This window comes from Lagopus muta, chromosome 11 (genome assembly GCF_023343835.1).
Source record: "Lagopus muta isolate bLagMut1 chromosome 11, bLagMut1 primary, whole genome shotgun sequence".
NCBI lineage: Eukaryota > Metazoa > Chordata > Aves > Galliformes > Phasianidae > Lagopus > Lagopus muta.
The window spans coordinates 10,048,375-10,065,183 of record NC_064443.1 but is presented as its reverse complement, the minus strand read 5'-3'; the positions used below and the strand labels follow the sequence as shown (position 1 = coordinate 10,065,183).

The 16,809-nt window shown below is 44.8% G+C and overlaps 1 long non-coding RNA gene across 1 annotated transcript; it reads right to left on the bottom strand.

Moving 5' to 3' along the window:
• Positions 1-1,844: 1,844 nt before the first annotated feature.
• On the bottom strand, positions 1,845-13,989 carry LOC125698663 (uncharacterized). The gene is made up of 5 exons (XR_007379247.1): positions 13,858-13,989; positions 13,542-13,636; positions 10,010-10,199; positions 3,484-3,713; positions 1,845-1,955 (listed from the first exon to the last, which is right to left on the bottom strand). It is a non-coding gene; the product is annotated as an uncharacterized LOC125698663 (long non-coding RNA).
• Positions 13,990-16,809: the final 2,820 nt, after the last annotated feature.

Genomic DNA, 16,809 nt, shown 5'->3' with positions numbered 1-16,809 from the left:
AGTGGGGTTAGCAGACTTACCACAAGGCAAAGGGCTTTGGGCTGCCCCATGCAGTGGGGGCTGTGACCCCCCGGGGGGACTCATTACTGGGAGATAAGCAGTGCTGGGCTCTGCGTGCTCGTGGCTGCATCGCTAAACACCATCGTTTCAATCTCGGCAAGCTCTAAAATTTGCTGATTTCATCCTGAATGTAAAAATCTAGAGAAGACAGGAGTGAAAATGAACACAATAGAATTTGATTGTATGGACTGCATCTCCTAATATATTCCAGAGCCCTCGCTACTAAAATACCCAGGCTCTGATTAGAGCAGTGAGCACAGGACAATTACTCACTTCCTATGGGTAACATGACGAGCAAATTACCTGAATTCCTTGTAAATCTGTAACCCTCTTCTGGGACTCAGCACTATGGAAATTGCAGAAAGGGGCTGTTGATCTCATATGCTGTGGTATGCACTCCCTCACATACCGGCTTGGGTGGGTTCTCTGTACATTTCCCTGCCCTGTCTGGTTCATTTCTGCATCTCCTTAGATTCACCTTCTCTGTCCCGTTGCCCCAGGCTTTAAGCTCCATTTCCTCAGCATTTTTGGGAGCTGCTCACTCCTGGGCTGGGGCTGGTAGGGGAGACAGGGAAAGAATTGAACACTATGTAAAGACAGCACAAAATATTCCAAAATAATTCAGATCCGACTTGAGCAAGTGATAAATGAGAGCAGCATGGCAGTGACAGGTCAATCAAATATTTATAGAACTTCATCCATTAGCATTGCGGCAGCAGAAGGAGGCAATGAAGTCAGGGTGCTCACAGACCTGTGATGGGAGCGGATGCTCATCAGCTTCCCCAAAATCTGCCTATGTGCTTCTGTCTTCTCTCTTGTCCTGGAGGGCACGGGAGAAGACGAGGCAGTGGGAAGAGCTAAAAAGGTGCTGGGATTATGCAGCACTGCACTTTAGAATAAATTCCTCTGATCTCCTTGGGTGGATTAATATATTTGCATACTGGCAAAGAGATCCTTGCACCAAAACAATGAGAAAGCAAAGTGCTGTGTGTAGGTGTACGTGTGTGTGTGTGTGTGTGTGCGTGTGTGTGTACATGCTGGCAAAGGGCACCAGGTTTTGCAGTTCTCTGGAAAAGTAGTTGTTACAATCAGTGAAATGCCAGAAAAGGTTAAAGCACAACTTCAAACCACCCAAGGAACCTTAAGGAGAGAGCAGAGTGGAATCGGAAAGCCTATTTTTAGGATCACATGTTATGATTTGATTAATATTTTAGGAGGCAGCTATCATATGCTAAGAAGCTGACGGATTATTAGTAGCATCCTAATGTGCCTACTGTCAGGGTTGTAATGAGGGGATCCCAGCCAAATTTCTGCCTCCTCACTTTTCATCAGTCCCATAAGCTGGGGGTGCAGAGCTGGTGGGGGGAGAGACCACCCTGGGGCTCCAAATAGTAAAATAAGAGCATGACTTTAAGCTCAAGAAGGATGTGAAGGACATGGCTAGTGGGCATGGCTGTGATGGGTTGATGGTTGGACTTGGTGATCTTACTGGTCTATGATTCCGTGATTCCATGATTTGGTGATTGCACTGGAGACTCTCTTCAGCCTGTTGATAGCCTGATAAGCCTAGTCACATAAATGTATGTCATGCATCCCTTCTCAAGGTTCACATTTCCTCTGACAATTTGGGCTTCACTATGAGTGCTCTACACTTACAGACAGCGCTTAATTTGTGCTGGATCTGGGACTCACCTGATACACTTTCTGATACTATTTGTTCAGCTCCCGTGAATTCAGGAGGAATCTGGGGAGGGAAATGAGCTCTTTCTTCTTCATTCAGTGCTCTCTGACAAAGTTTCATTCATCTGCCCTGGGAGCAGTTGGGGTGCTGTGTGTCAGAGGCAACCATTCAGCCAGGGGTGAAGCAGGGACGGCACTTGCAAACAGCCCATTTGCTGGAAATTGATGATCCAAAGTTACATGGGGGATTTGTATGAATGGAAGGAAAGACAGACAGTAATTGGGATCGGTGGGTGAAGTGTCAGCAAACAGAAGAAAGGGATACTGTGGTGACAGTGATAAATGCTAGCAGCTTTTGGTCTCATCTGGAGGAGCGAATTGGAGTGAAGACTTTGTAAGAGAAGGAAGGAATGAAAAGACAGCAGTCTGATGGATGTTACAGAGAAAAAGGGCTCAGAAAACAAATATTCAGCAGAGTATTTTTAGGGGATGATCGGAGGCAAAGCACAAGGGTCCTTCCCCAAGACTGAGAGGTTACTGTTTTTCACACCCCTGGGAATAAGCCAGCAGGTTGGAAGGGGGATCCTCTTGCCAGGCCCTCCATCCCCGTGCTGAGACATCTCCCAACCCACCCTCATCCTCTGGCAGCCTACCCATGGGATCAGATGCCTAAGAACCCCAGCTGGGTGTCCAGGACTGAGCAACAAGGCATCCCACCAGCGTGAGCTCCTGGCAGGTCCTTGCCTGCTGACCACTTAGGGCTGCTGTATTTTTGTCAGACACCCCACCAGATACAACTCAGAGGGAAATTTTCCTTCAAACAATGCAGAGCAATAACAAGGTGTCATTTTCAGCATCATTTCTCTGACCCTTACCACCGTTCTGAAACACGTCTCAGACAGAAATGGCATCTTAACACTGCTGATTTTAGAAACGTTTTGCTTTGGAGGAAGGACTCAGCACAGAGGTGATTATCCCTCTCCTTCTGGCAGGTTCAGGACTCTAGCAGCTAGCAGGGAATGTCAGAGATGAACAGCATGTAAAAGAGCTCCAGCAAATGCTCTGTCCCAGAGCACCAGGACGTGCCTCCATCCTGCTCATTCAGACTGCTGAGGATCTTTGCCCCTTACAAGAGAAAAGCTCCTGGCTGAGGTAGCACAGACATCCATCTAACATGCCCAGAGACAGCAGCTCAGTGACAGGGAGAGGGACTGATTCTGCTGTCAGCAGTGCCAGCAGAGTCAATGGGAGTCGATGTTTACTTCTGTTGTGCTGCCTCATGCAGACACTGATAAATGTTATGAATTTTAAAAATTGAGATTCACATTAGTTTCCTTTAACTCATTTTAGATTTTCTGCTTAGCTTTATTAAGTGGCTTTAAAAGCAGTTGAGCTGCTCGCAGCACCTCAACAACCCAACCCAGAGTGCTTGAGGGGAGCTGAAGGCGCTGGGGATCATAGAATCACAGAATCATAAAGGCTGGAAAAGATCTCTAGGATCATCCAGCCCAAACCCAACCCACCCCCACCATGCCTGCTGACCACATCCCTCAGTGCAACATCTCTGCAGCTCCTGAACACCTCCAGGGATGGCGACTCCACCACTCCCTGTGCAGCAGTGCCAGTGCATCACCACTCTTTCAGAGAAGAACTTTTTCCTAATACCCAACCTCCTCTGGTGCAACCTGAGGCCATCGCTTCTCATCCTGTCACTGTTAGCCAGGAGAAGAGGTTGACACTCACCTCACCACAGCCTCCTTTCAGGGCATTGTAGAGAGCAATAAGGTCTCCCCTGAGCTTCTTCTTCTCCAGACTGAACAACACCAATTCCCTCTGCCACTCTCCACAAGATTTGTGCTCCAGACTATTCACAGCTTTGTTGCCCCTCTCTGGGCACATTCCAGGGCCTCAAAGTCTTTCTTTAATCTTCCCACTTCATTTTGGAGGGATGCACTGCCAGGCATCATGCAAAGCTGAAAATCAAGAGGTATATCTGATCACCTCAAATACAGAAGGAGGAACATTAATGCCAATGTTTTGTTTTCTGTGTCCAGAAGGATCATACAGGCAGACATGTCCGGGCGCTCCCACCCAGCAGATCTCAGGCTGATCTCCTGCACATTACTGTAAATTGAGTTCAGCCCCAGTGCTGTGAACTCAGCATCTTCCTGACTTTAAGAGGCCTGATCAAGCTTCCTCTGAATCATAGAGAAGATGCCAACTAATTTTGGGATCAGTCCCTGCAGGCGCTGCTGTAATATCCATAAGCTGCAGTAAAACAATCCATATCTCTTCTGTTCCACCCCAAACTCTGCTTACCACCTGCCATTTCATTCTGCATGACACAATTATCATTTTTAATAATGCCACCGCATTTTCTTGGCTATAAAGAGCCTCCGGAGACCCAGTCTGAAAGAAAAGCTTCCCCATCTCCTCTTCTCCATGCCTGCAGGTGTATCTGTATCATAGCAAGCCCTTCCTGAGCATCTCTTCAAAGACACTCACAGCTTCGTCTCCTGCAATCTAGATGCACTTTTGACATTGCTAAATAATTATGCAATTACACAGTAAACTGGTGGTGGGAGATATGTGAGTGGCAAAGCTCTGTTCTGGTGATTAAAAACAGCAATCCCACCTATTGTGCACTGCAGCAGCAAAGCCCTCTCAGATGCCTGAAAACTGAAGCAAGGGAAAACTGGACGTGATATGGTCAGCAGAGTAATGTTGATTTGTGGGAGATAGAGACTTACTCACTCAGGTTTATTTTCAATGAGTTGACACCGCTCATCTGCCAGGGACTGGGAGAGAGATAAAAGCTGGAGCTGCTCTAAGCAACCAATGGCAACCCAGTGCTGCAAGATGGGGAGTTGCCTCAAGGGACTTAACCTTCTTCCCCTATTGGCATTTTATTTTTTGTCCATCGATTATAACAAGATGGGAGAGATGGAAAACTCATGTAATTCTCTGTCCTTAGGGCTGTGGCCTGGGCAGTAAGTGCTATCTAATTTAATAAGGATACATTGCAGGCTGGTCCATTTGGGCTCTCCTTTGGGAGCCTTGTTGGAATGAGAAGCACAGAAATGAATTAAAACTCCCTTCTTTTGAACAGTGATCCAGTTTCCCAAGAGTTGGGTGATGCCTGGTGACCACAGACCCACCTCAGAAGGGCTCGTGACCCTTTGTGGGCAGAAAGAGGCAGAGCTGGCCAAAGCCAACGGCTGTCTCAAGAGACATTTTGGGTGCAGCTGTGCCAGCCTCCCCTCCACCCCTGTTCTTCACCACCCATTACATTTCCTATTGGGATAAGAGAAGGGCGCGGGCTGCAGCAGAGGGCTGATGTCCAGGTAGCAGTGGCAGGTGGGAAATAGATCCATTACAACCCAAGATGAGGCATCTTCCCATCCAAATCACCTAACTCGTGCAGATAGCCTCAGAACACTGTTTAGATAGGAGATATTATTCAGATGGCATATTAAACTTATTTTTCCTTGAATTTAATTTTAATTAATTGTGCTGCCAAGGGTGAGCTGAAATGGCCTCTGTTCTTAATTTTTTCTCTCCACAGTGGATGTCCTTAAACTCCTTTCTATAATGATATGATTGCAGCTTGCAAAAAGCCAGTCTGGATTTATTATTCTGCTTCTTCCCTTGTCCTCTCTAATCCTAGAGAGAACATTGCAGTGACTGCTGGTTAGAAAATTAGTTAAGTGAACTGTATACTGTATTCTCTGCCTGTATCGCTCCTTATTAGGGAGAAAAGATAATATAGTTGCCCCTCTCCCTTCCGCTCACGCTGCATTTCATCTACAGCTCATGTAGGGAACATTTTGGCTGACTACTGCAGCCTGTTTGCCAAATTATGCCCATCCTGAAGTTGAGAGCCCTCAAGTTAACTCTGGACTTTTGGTGAAAAGGGAAACAAGTGGTATCACATCTGCAGAGCAAGATGGTGGAGAGAGACCTGCCACTGATGCTTTGATGCTAAAGAAACAAACATACTGGAGTCAGTTCTGCACCAGGCAAGTGACAAGCTATCACCTGTCCCATGTATAAGCAGTGCTTCTCCAGGCAGTATTTGCAACACAGCACTGCAATTCCCTTTGGGCCCCTGCAGTTGAAGTCCTCTAGCCAAATGCTTCCAATTTGTTGGGTCCCAAAGCAGAGTGGTGCCACAGTGGTGAGCTCCACCCCATGTAGGCAGTACAGTCTGGCAGCATGATTTCTTGTCATCAGGGTACTGCCCACCATGGGGACCCCGCTGTTCAGGTTGTTCATGCATCGTGTTTGGAGATCAAAAATGTGAGAGGGCTGCAAATGGAGCCACGTACAAGGTAGCTGACCTCTTCAGCAAAGTGTGGACGAGACACCCTACAGCCTGTTTAAAAATATTGTCAAAATTAAACCGTATGTTTAGCGGGTAGAAAGCCAGAAATGTCCTTGTAAAACATTATTGCTATGCAGTTAATAGTGGGTTTTGCTTGTCCATACGGACCAGTTAAGGGAAGGAATTTTCCCGAACTAAGCCAATTTATTACACAGGGGCCATTTTAAAAGAATATCTGACAAAGGGATAGATGAGCCTGTTATGAGAATAAACTCCCAGAGAACTAAAAGTACAGCCCCAAGGAAGGCCAACTTGATAAGAATGGAGAGCTATTAAATGAAGATACTCTTTGTGTTCCAAATCCAAATATATCTCATGCAAGAGTAGAGCTTTCTAAAACAAATCCCTGTGACAGATGAAGGATTTAGGCACAGCCAGGTTGCCTGTTTAATGATTCCCAGCATTTACCTCACTGAGGGAGGAGGACCTAAACACTGCTGTTCAGAACCTTTTTCATGTGGTTTAGAGCAGCCACAAATGACAGAAAGCTAATTTTGCCTTGTTACCTCCTTCACAGCTCATCTGTCCTACTTTTTAGTTATAAAGGAATGAGTAATTCAAAAAAAAAAAAAAAAAAAAGAGAAAGCTCAATATTTATAGATGCTCTGGTCTCTTTTGGGCTCAATGAATATATGTGAGCCATGAGCTTAATTGCATATTTTAGGCACATATGTAATTCTTCAAATGTATCAGGAAAACCTTGCCTTGGAGGCAAGGAAGGTGGCTCAAAATAAAGTCATGCATTCTTTCCTGCAGTAGGCCACATTCTATCCTGCAGGGACCCCTTCCTGGTTTATTTCTGGGTGGCTAGGAATCACTGGTGAATAAATGAAACTCCCCTTGGGATTAACAGAGGCAAAATGTATTAGGGAACCTACTAGGCGATGCCCAAATCCATTTCAGATGGGCCTTAGGAGCAGTCTTAGAATCATAGAATCACTTGGGTTGGAAGGGGCCTCAAAGATCACCAAGTTCCAACCCTCTAGCTTTGGGGAAGGTTGCCAATTACTAAATCAGGAACCGGATAGGTTGACCAGGGGCCCATCCAACCTCCCAGGGATGGGCATCCACAACCTTTCTGATCTTCATACTTGACCTTGTTTCCCTTGGCACAAAGCAATCCTCTTTCCCCAAGTAAGTAGCGCAAGAGATGCCCCGGGTGTTAGTAACCATCCAAGTCAAGAGTTACTTTAAATCTCGGCTGAGTTTCTGACTTCTGTTCTCTTGAGCCACCAGCTATGGAAATTTTTCATCTCTGATAAAGCAGATTAGCTACTGGAAATGTCAGAGAGAGACTACAGATGGTTGCACTGTGGGGAAATATTTCCTTGCTAGCCTCGAAGCTGCTGAACACCGGACCCCAGGAGAGATGCTCCGCAGTCCATTGCATAAAGTGACTTGGCCTGTGAGGCTGATAACGCAGAAACACCCCAATGTGCTCTGTTGGAGAAAGTTAGCTAACAGCAGTGACTCCGACCTACAGACAGCTATGTAAGGAGGCGGGGTGGGATTTTTTTTTCTTTTTCCTATTTCCATTTCTTTCTTCTTTAATTTTGGTAATGGATCAGAGTCAAATGAACAACATCTGGCAATTAGCACATCCCTCGCCTGGCTCCGATCTGCCACTAAGTTCTGAGTGTTTGCCTTTCTTTTTAAATGGGTGGCTGTCAGAGAGAATTAAATGGTGCCTAAAGAAGCATGCAGACATTATAATTAAAGGCACGCCAACCCTGACAGGTAGCAGGGAGTGGAGTTCAGAATTTCAAATTTTCATAGGAAAGGGGGCTGTCAGCACACGCATGTGCAGTTGAGCTCCGTGTGTTTCCCCCAGCTGATCTATCCCCAGGTGCTTTTTATACACCCATACTTGCAATTAATTGTCTCTTTGCCTGCTCCATTTCAGCCCAAAAAGGAGTATACTTTAAATCTAGAAATAAAACTGGAATCCATTAGCTGTGATTGCATGTGCTTCTGTGGGGCTTTGCTGTTTCACAAGGATAGAAATGATTTAATGGAAAACAGAACAGGGAGCATAAACCTGCCAGCACACGGAGCATCCTGAAGCCATGTAGTCTGTAATCCAGGGCAAATGCCTTCCAGCTAGGAATGACATGCCTGGTGCTCTGGGCACTTTTCTGCCAGGCCATATTATTATAATTATGATCTTCTCTTGCTCCAGGATTTTTTATTTTGCTCCTAATTCAAACAGGGCCAAATCCTTCTCCCTTCTACACAGCCAATTCTCAAACCCAGCTGACTCTTTTAAGGGATAAAGGGAACATGGAAACTGGATTCATTTGCTCAGCTTTGACCCTGGTGCTGAGAGAAGGACAAACATCACGGTAATAGGATCTAACCTGGTCTCACAGCCCTTCCCAGAGGTCTGCAGCTCTGGGGCTGCCAGTGCAGCATTCTTCATGCTGTAGGCTTAGGGCTACAATTTAGAGCACAGACGGTGGCAATCACTGCTGTCCAATTGATCTCAGGGCCATGCTGGTCTTACAGAGGTGGGCAGAGCTGATGGGGTGGGCTGTGCTGCCATGGAACTCCTGTTCTACCAACTAACTGCAAATTTGGATATCACACCAGGCAGAACCTGCAGGTAGAGTGCAGTCTACTCACATCTTCCCTTCTAAATCTGTATTTGCCACAATCCCTATTGCGTGGTAGCTCTACCTGTCACCTGGGCAGGTGGACAGTGTATCTGCTTTGCAAACCTCTTGTGCCTCCTTTCTGCTGTGAAGGGGCAGTGGGATGTCACATTGGTCTGGGCTCACCTGGCATATCCATGTCATGGGATGGAACCTAGGGCAGTTTAAGAGGCTGTGACAGGTTGCTTTGGCACTAGTAATGGGTTTAGATAGCAACACTGAGGGCTCAGAACCAGGCTGATTGGTGGGACTGCACTCGGGAATAACCTCCCTCCCTGTCTTCATGCTGCAAAAATGGCTGTATGATGAAAAATGACAGAAGGAATGTAAAGCTGGGGGATGAACACCCCAGGGACGGTGCTTCTCCCTCTGTTCCACACCTCCCACCTTGCTCTCAGCCTTTCTCATTCCACTTTTGATACCTATCTTTTTTTTCTTCACCCCCTGCTTCCCCTGCTCTCCTCCCCAATCTCTCTCCCTGATGGATGGAACCATTAGCAGAATCACTGTAAATAATGTGTAAAGTTAGAAGTTACAACAAGGTATCTCATTAAAGCCGCTTCACTCATCTTACTTCCCAATTAATGTTTAAGGCTTCGCTGGAATGCAGTGACAATATGTCACAGCATATCATTGTGGCAGGCGACAGGATGTTAATAACCCACTGGCCCTTAAAGGAGCCTTTAATGTCAGTTGCAGAGGAGTAAATAACATTGGTTTCTCCCCCACAGCCTGTCCCCTCCCCCTTTTTCTTTTCCTTCTTTTAATTCACTGCAAGAATGAAAGAGTTTGTGCTGAAATAACATCATTATCTCATAAACCCAACTCCCTGCAGAGGCAGAGCACAAAAGGTGTTGCCCAAGGGAATCTGGGATTTTCGGCGCTGTGACAAAGTTGCTCCAACTCCCTACCCTGAAAATTCAAGAACTCATGGAGTGCTTGCCTTCACCAGTCTTTCCACCTCCACTCAGAGCCTCTTTCCTTTTTAATAACAGAAATCCCCTCATCTTTCTTTTCTTATTAGTAATTTCTACCCCCTTTCCATACCTTCAAGCCTCTAAACACAACTTCACAGCATCAGCGTAGTCAAAAGTTTCCTTTCATGTACAACGGTTTTATCTACCATTATAGTAACTTTCTTCCTTTGACTACACTGCCTTCTGGGAGATGAGTCATCTTTGCCTTTCATTCCTCTAACTATCTGTTCACTTTGAGCACAATTGTCACTCTTTACCTTCCTGTTGCCATGTGATGGGTGGGACTTGGGCTCCCCTGGACATCAGTTGCTACAAGCTCCAAATGGAATCGATCCCCGTTGAGGTCAAGGAAACTCCACTGGTTCATTCTAGAGCTGCCAAACATGGAACTGAGCTCCTGCGTTCAGAAGAGGTGATGTAGCATCACTGTCACCAGTCCATTCCTCTCTGGAGATGCAAAGATCTGTTAATCAGAGTGTGATGAAACCAAATGGCCCATTATCGGAAAACCATTTTGTAGATGTATTTCTCCCATGAGAAGGAGGAGTAAAATTTTTTTTAAATTTACAGGAAAAGTATCTAGGACTTAGAGAAAGAATCCCACAAGCTTTTGGCTCAGTTCAGCCCCACATCCAATATGTCACATCAGGCAAATCACACATGGATTTTTCATGGTCTCAATTTCCTCCTTTACAGTGGGTCTAAGATATTTGCTCTGCACACCTGAGTTATTGCTTTAGTGTTTGGAAAGGTCTTTCAAATTTCAGGATAAACAGTCAAGTCTTGTCACTGTATAAATACTTATTCTATTTATTGTACAAGGGATATTATAAATATATCCCTATACTTCTGTTCTAATAATCAGAAAATTCAGGATGAATATCAATAGTAGGCAACCAGCAAAGAGATCAGCTGTTATTGCAGAGCACTCTAAAATTAAATGTTAATTCTTTCAGAGATTTAAAACTTCACTAGTCCCAAAATTTTTGGGAGGCTTTATTCTCTACCAAGAGAGACCAGTACAACCAAGTTGTATTGCACCTTTATGTCAGCCTGAGTGGATCATAACACATCCTACACAACAGAGAGCTTGGAAAGTGCTTGGGAGAGGGTCACAAGTACAAAAGAACTATGGAACTATAAGACAGTGACAGGATGATCATGTAGATGAATCCAAAGCAGACAAAGTTTGGTCCAAGCAACCTTGGAGACAGACTTCAGTGATGAAGTTGTAGAGAACACAACTCCGTGGAAGGAAATGGAGTTCAGTGTCCCATGGGAGTCACAAGTAAGGTGGGAACTAGGACAGGTGTGTCTTATGGGGAGCACAGGCAACAAGAGGTTTGCCATAAACCAATGTTCTTGCATAGGAGGGCCTTGTGACCTGTGCCTGAAGCCCTGTTCTAGAACTTATTCCCTACATCCTGTTGGGTCATCTGCAAAGGTGAGGAATTTGACTACCCGGTTCTGTTTCCCCACACTGTTGGAAGTTAAACAGATTGGAAGTTCACACAGCTCTTCGAGATCATCAACTAAAGGCACTACAGGAATGCAAATGTGCTCAGCTCCTTCCTCCTCTCTTCTCTAGCTCAAATACATTATTGATTTGCTCAGTGACCAGGGGCCACTTGTCAAAAGTATAACAGCATTAGCAGCACTTGACGTAATAGGGGAATGGAGAGATCTGTGATTAAGTTTAGACAGCCTTGTTTGACTTAGTTAATTGGTTAAATATATTCAGTTACATGTGATGCTTCAGATTTCTGGCTCCAGTAGGGTGTAATATTAATTTTAATTAAAGCTTAACAAAGTTGGCCAAATATTTCTATTTTCTGAGTATTTTTCTTAATAATATAATTCATGCTTTGCTGTAAAAGGAAGCAACTGAGGCCTGAAAACTTTTTATCTGCCCATGAAGATGAAAATAGGCTATCATTGACAAGAAGAGGATTTATTAATTTTTTTTCTAATCTGAAGAAGAAATAGGAAAGAACTTGTTAAAATCCCCTCCACTTCAAGTTGGGATTAACCTATGTCTTTCTAGAGAGATGTTTTTCTCCCTTTCTTTAAAAATCTAAAATTCTTGTGAAACCCATAACTGCAAGAAATTGCACCTCCTAAGTTTGCCAAGGAGTCTTCATGTTGGCTGTTAAATCTAGACAACCCCTAGTTTGATATTTCCTTTCTGAAGATCTGCATCCATCAAAAAAGGAAGGTCAAACAGCATTCTACAGTCTGCCTCTATCCAAGGGTGCCCAAAAGTGGGGACTCTTACCACAGATCCCTGTGTATTTCCAGAGACAGAGCTCTCTTAGTTCCCTCTTTATGAGACTCCCACAGGACACAGAGGCCCATCTTCTTCAGTTTAGCATTCCTCTTGGGAGAGATTACCTGTGCCAGGTACAGGCTGACATGAAGGTCAGATTTGCAAAGAGAAGTTCCATGTGATCAAGAAACATCCCTCAGCTCCTGCCTGGAGAGGCTTCAGTCTGGCTTGTTCAATTGCTTTGGTCCTTGGGCCATAAAGGTTTCCATCCAAAGCTGAAGATACAGGAGGAATGTACAAGTCCCAATAACATGACCTGACTAGTCATTGGAGCAGATCCACCTGACTTCTAGAACATGGCAAGGCATCCAGCAGGTGTTCAAAACAGGGAGGTGGCTACCTCCAATGAACCATGTTGATGTAATAATTACAAGAGTTGGTATCTCTTTCCTAATGACAGCAATTGAAAGTGCAAATACAGCCAGAGCACATTAAAAATAGCCCACTATAGCAGCTGCATTAGAGGACTTTTCCCAATGCAGAGCTCACAGGACCGCCTCTCTGGCTTTCCTGCCAACTCCCAACCCTTCTGCTTTGCATTTCAATTATTTTTCCTTCTCTCTCCTGAAATGCAGACTGTAAGATCTGAAAGAAGAAAGATGGAAGGCAACTCTTGTACTGCCCACCAACCATGCCTAGATCTCTTTATATTACAGGCGGTCAATTAAAAAGATGTGATATTTTTCTTCTACAGTACTGGGATCCAGCTCTGTTAGCCTTTAATTATCTGCATAGGTGGAGCCAGGACTGGGAGAGGGTGGAAACATTGTCTGTTCTTTCACTGATCCATCCCTGACAGCAGCAATCAGCTCAGGCATTTTGAGCCTCATGATTAAAAAAAATAATAATTTCTGCCCGTTTTTTCTACTCCTCTCTATTGTAACACCATTAAGGTCTTGATGTCCTGACTTCCATAGGACCTAAGTACCAAGAACATAAGTAAACATTTTGCTAAACAAGGCTCCCAGCTTGGCCCACATTTTATCTAAAAAGTGAGTTCATAAATCTTCTTCAGAGCATCTGTACATGGTAAATGACATGGATGATAACCTTCAGCACCAACTTGTGCTGAGATACTTCTGTCTATAGTTAATGACATAACCTAGTCTGACTTTTTATCACCCATTAAATATATTTCTGCCACTTGGTAACAACTCAAAGTGTTTCGTGGAGGGAAACAGGTCTGGCAGGAATGCTCCAGGTATAAATAACATAGCTCATTTCTCTCCCCTCCCAAATCTTCCTCTAACCCACTTTGGACAATCCCATCTCCCCAGGGGTGGAAGAATGAGCAGTGTCTGACATGCAACAGAGGTGAGAACAAAATCTATTGCACTGTATGAAGGATTCTTCTTCCTGCTGTTTTGGCAGTGTGATGGCTGGCTGAACAGCACTGGTGCTGGCATTCAGCAGGTACAGGAGTGGGGTAGCACATGAAAGACCACAGGCAGGTTGGGACTCACCACACAGCAGCCCAAAGGAAGAATCCTGACATCTCGCTCTTGTTCGGGGTGTCAGAGAAACCAGAGTTATGTTCTCAGGGGAGTCAGTCACGGGGCTGGAACAGAGCAAGATATAATTATGGAATAATGCGTGTTCTTTTCCCACCACTCCCCCCTTACTAAATTAGCTGTCATGTCACTAAAAACGTTTCTGTGTTCCACAATCAGTCCACTTAACTGTAACAAAGCAGCACAGATCTATCAAACTCACAATGAGCTCCACTAATGACCGCTGAAATTACCAGATCCGTCGTGCTTCCCAGCACCCCGCTCCTACCTCCACCTCTCTTCAATCACTGCTCTGCTTGAGGCCTGGCCGAGGGAAAGTGAGTGAGTCGAAGGGCACATGAGGCTGTAGCATTGCTCTGCCTTGCAAGTGTTGAGCCGTTGGGTTTGTGTCTTTTTCACTGCGAAGGTGATGCTGGAGAGGGCTGTGCTCTGGAGGTACCAAAGGAAAACCAGCAGTGAAATACCAGCACAGTGCATTGTTCCTGGTCCCTGATTATGCATTTAGCTGCATTGCTAAGCACTTTTTTTTTTTTTGTAACTGCTCCTCGGAAGTGCAATCTTGCTGCTATTCAGATACAATGTGGCTTCTATTCTCTCTTCCAGTTTTAATTATGTGTCCGCCACTGCTGCCTCTCCAAGCTGGCGGGCTCTGAGATTCATAATTTCAGCCTGACACCATAGTAACCATTTAGTTTGATTCAAGACTCTAATGTCATCACTGGCTAGTCTTGAATACAGCAGGGAGAGAGGGTGTAATTTGAAGGCAACATCACATAGAAACTGCAATTATTTCTCCCTTTCGAAGGGAAATGTAAACAAAAGGTCATCACTGGTCAGTGCTCTTCATTTCCATCCTCACACACTGACAAGCTGACTTTTTGTTTATTATTTATTTCTTCACCCACCCACAGGCCTCCACACCATCACTGGGAGCAGCAGCTAACATTAGTTATCATCCCCCCATAGCAATGTGACTAAACCCCTGGGAGAACTCTTCCAGTATTTGAAGATAGAATCATACAATCATTAAGGTTGGAAAGACGAATAAGATCGTTGAGTCCAACCATCACTGCGTGCCTGTGACTGCTATACACCATGTCACTCAGTGTGACATCTTCTTCAACACCACCAGGGATGGTGACTCCACCACTTCCCCGTGCAGCCTGTACCAATGCGTCACTGCTCTTTCTGAGAAGAAATTTTTCTTAATACCTAAGTTGACCCCAGACAACTTGCAAAACCACTTGGTCCCATTAATATTTTGAAGGGGGCTGTCCCCACGGGGCACGAAGTTTCTACAGCCCTCTTCAGCCAAGTGCTGCCACATCCAGCACGTCACTGACAGTCAACCCTATCCTTGCAAGGAAGTGGTTTCATTCAGATTCTCTTCTCTCTCTTTTCCCTTTCTCCAGTGCAGATCCCATGTAGAATTTCCTGCCTTTCCCCTTAAGTTAAATATTTGTGTCCCATGTGGACACCACACTCCTCAGCTCCAGAATCAACCCTCTAGCTCCCAAGAGCTATCCTGCCCTTCACCAGCTCAGAAAGCTGCCTTCTAGTCACGCACATAGGCTTACAATAAAAAAGCCGCAGGGCAGCAATGCCACCATCCAAATTATTAGACCCTGGACCATAGTTTTCAATGTCTCTGGACACAACCCTTCCTTGATCCCACTGGGAAAGGCAGAGAAACATAAGACGGATATCAGCAAGACAGATGAATGTGTGAACGCGGTGAAATGCAATTGACTGGGTAGCATTCACTGCAAATCCCGCTGCAATAAATGAAGCTCTCCTGCCCTCCCCCAATGGCTCAGTGATAGAAAGGAGTTAAGTGAAAATAAATGCTCATATCAAATCACAGGTATTGATTTTCTGAGCTAGTAAATGAAGGCGCTTTATCTCCGGTGGGAGATTGAATGTCTGTGTGCCATGCTTTGCTCCATTTTCATAAAAAGGAAGGCATGGTGGAATTATTTTACCTGGCTTCTCATAAAGTGTAAAGGGAGCAGATTCTCATGTCAATGACAAGAGGTATCAATCAGGAAAAATGCCACGAAGACAATGGAGCCATTGAGGATTGGCAATGGAATAACAAGCCTGGGAGGCTGTCCTTGGACATCAACTCGTCCTTCAGCAAATATGGATGAGTGCCCTTCCATATCTCTGTGGTCCCTTTCCCCTGCAAGTAACCTGTTCTCCACAGTTTACTTTTGCTTTGCTAGAAGCTAAGCTTACATCTACATCATTTAATTCTTCTGGCTGTTTTAAGATGAGAACAAGGATTTCACTGCTACTTATGCCAGTTTTGAGCTCTAATGAGTTCTGAGCAGGATGTGATATTGAAATTATAGGTACATTACATTTAATAATCTGCAGAAAAACCTTGAAGGGAGTTGTCCATTGCCTTGAGGAGTGGTTTAGAAGATCAAAGCTGACTGATGCAAAGTAATTCATGTAGGCAGAAGAAGTCACACTCGCAAAGGTCCTTTTGGAAATACAACCTCTTTTTGACTGGGTTCATCTACACAGGCATGCCTTGAAATGAAAGAGCTGAACTTCTGCATCTGAGATCCACAGATCTGTGTCCAAGCCTTCCATCTTATCTGGTAGTTACCCATCTTATCAGGCAATTTTCTGGCACTAGCAATCCATCTCTGCAGCCATCCACTCATTTCACTACGCAGTCAGACCTGGTATATTTTGCAGCTGGTATTTTTCAAAGTAGAAGAGATCAAATGCAAAAAATAGATGCAAAGAAGCAAGTCACTAAAAAGCAGGCCCTATGCTTTTGCAGCACAACATAGGATTCTGCTGGTATAAAGCTGCTATTGAGCACATTTTTACTCCCAGCCTTTCATGGCCTGGCACACTGAGACCAATCTGAGAAGACCCATTGAACCTATGTAGTGACAGGGAGAAGCAAAAAAAGTAGATTTCATCCAGAAGTGACTTCTGCATGAGAGAAGGATGACTGAGGGATTTTTATGTTCCTGACATGGAACCTGGCTACCTTTTCTGTCTTCAGAGTACTAGAAACAGAAACAACTCCTGAGTAAAGAATCCCAGTTTCCAGGAACATAATCAACAATCTTCAGCTTTGAGGCTTTTCTGTGTTGACATAAAGAGGCTTGGGATGCTGTTCAGAGTTCCAGAAAGGCTATCTGTGTTGACATGGCCTGAAGCTATTGCTCTTTCCATCCATAGCATGATAATTTCT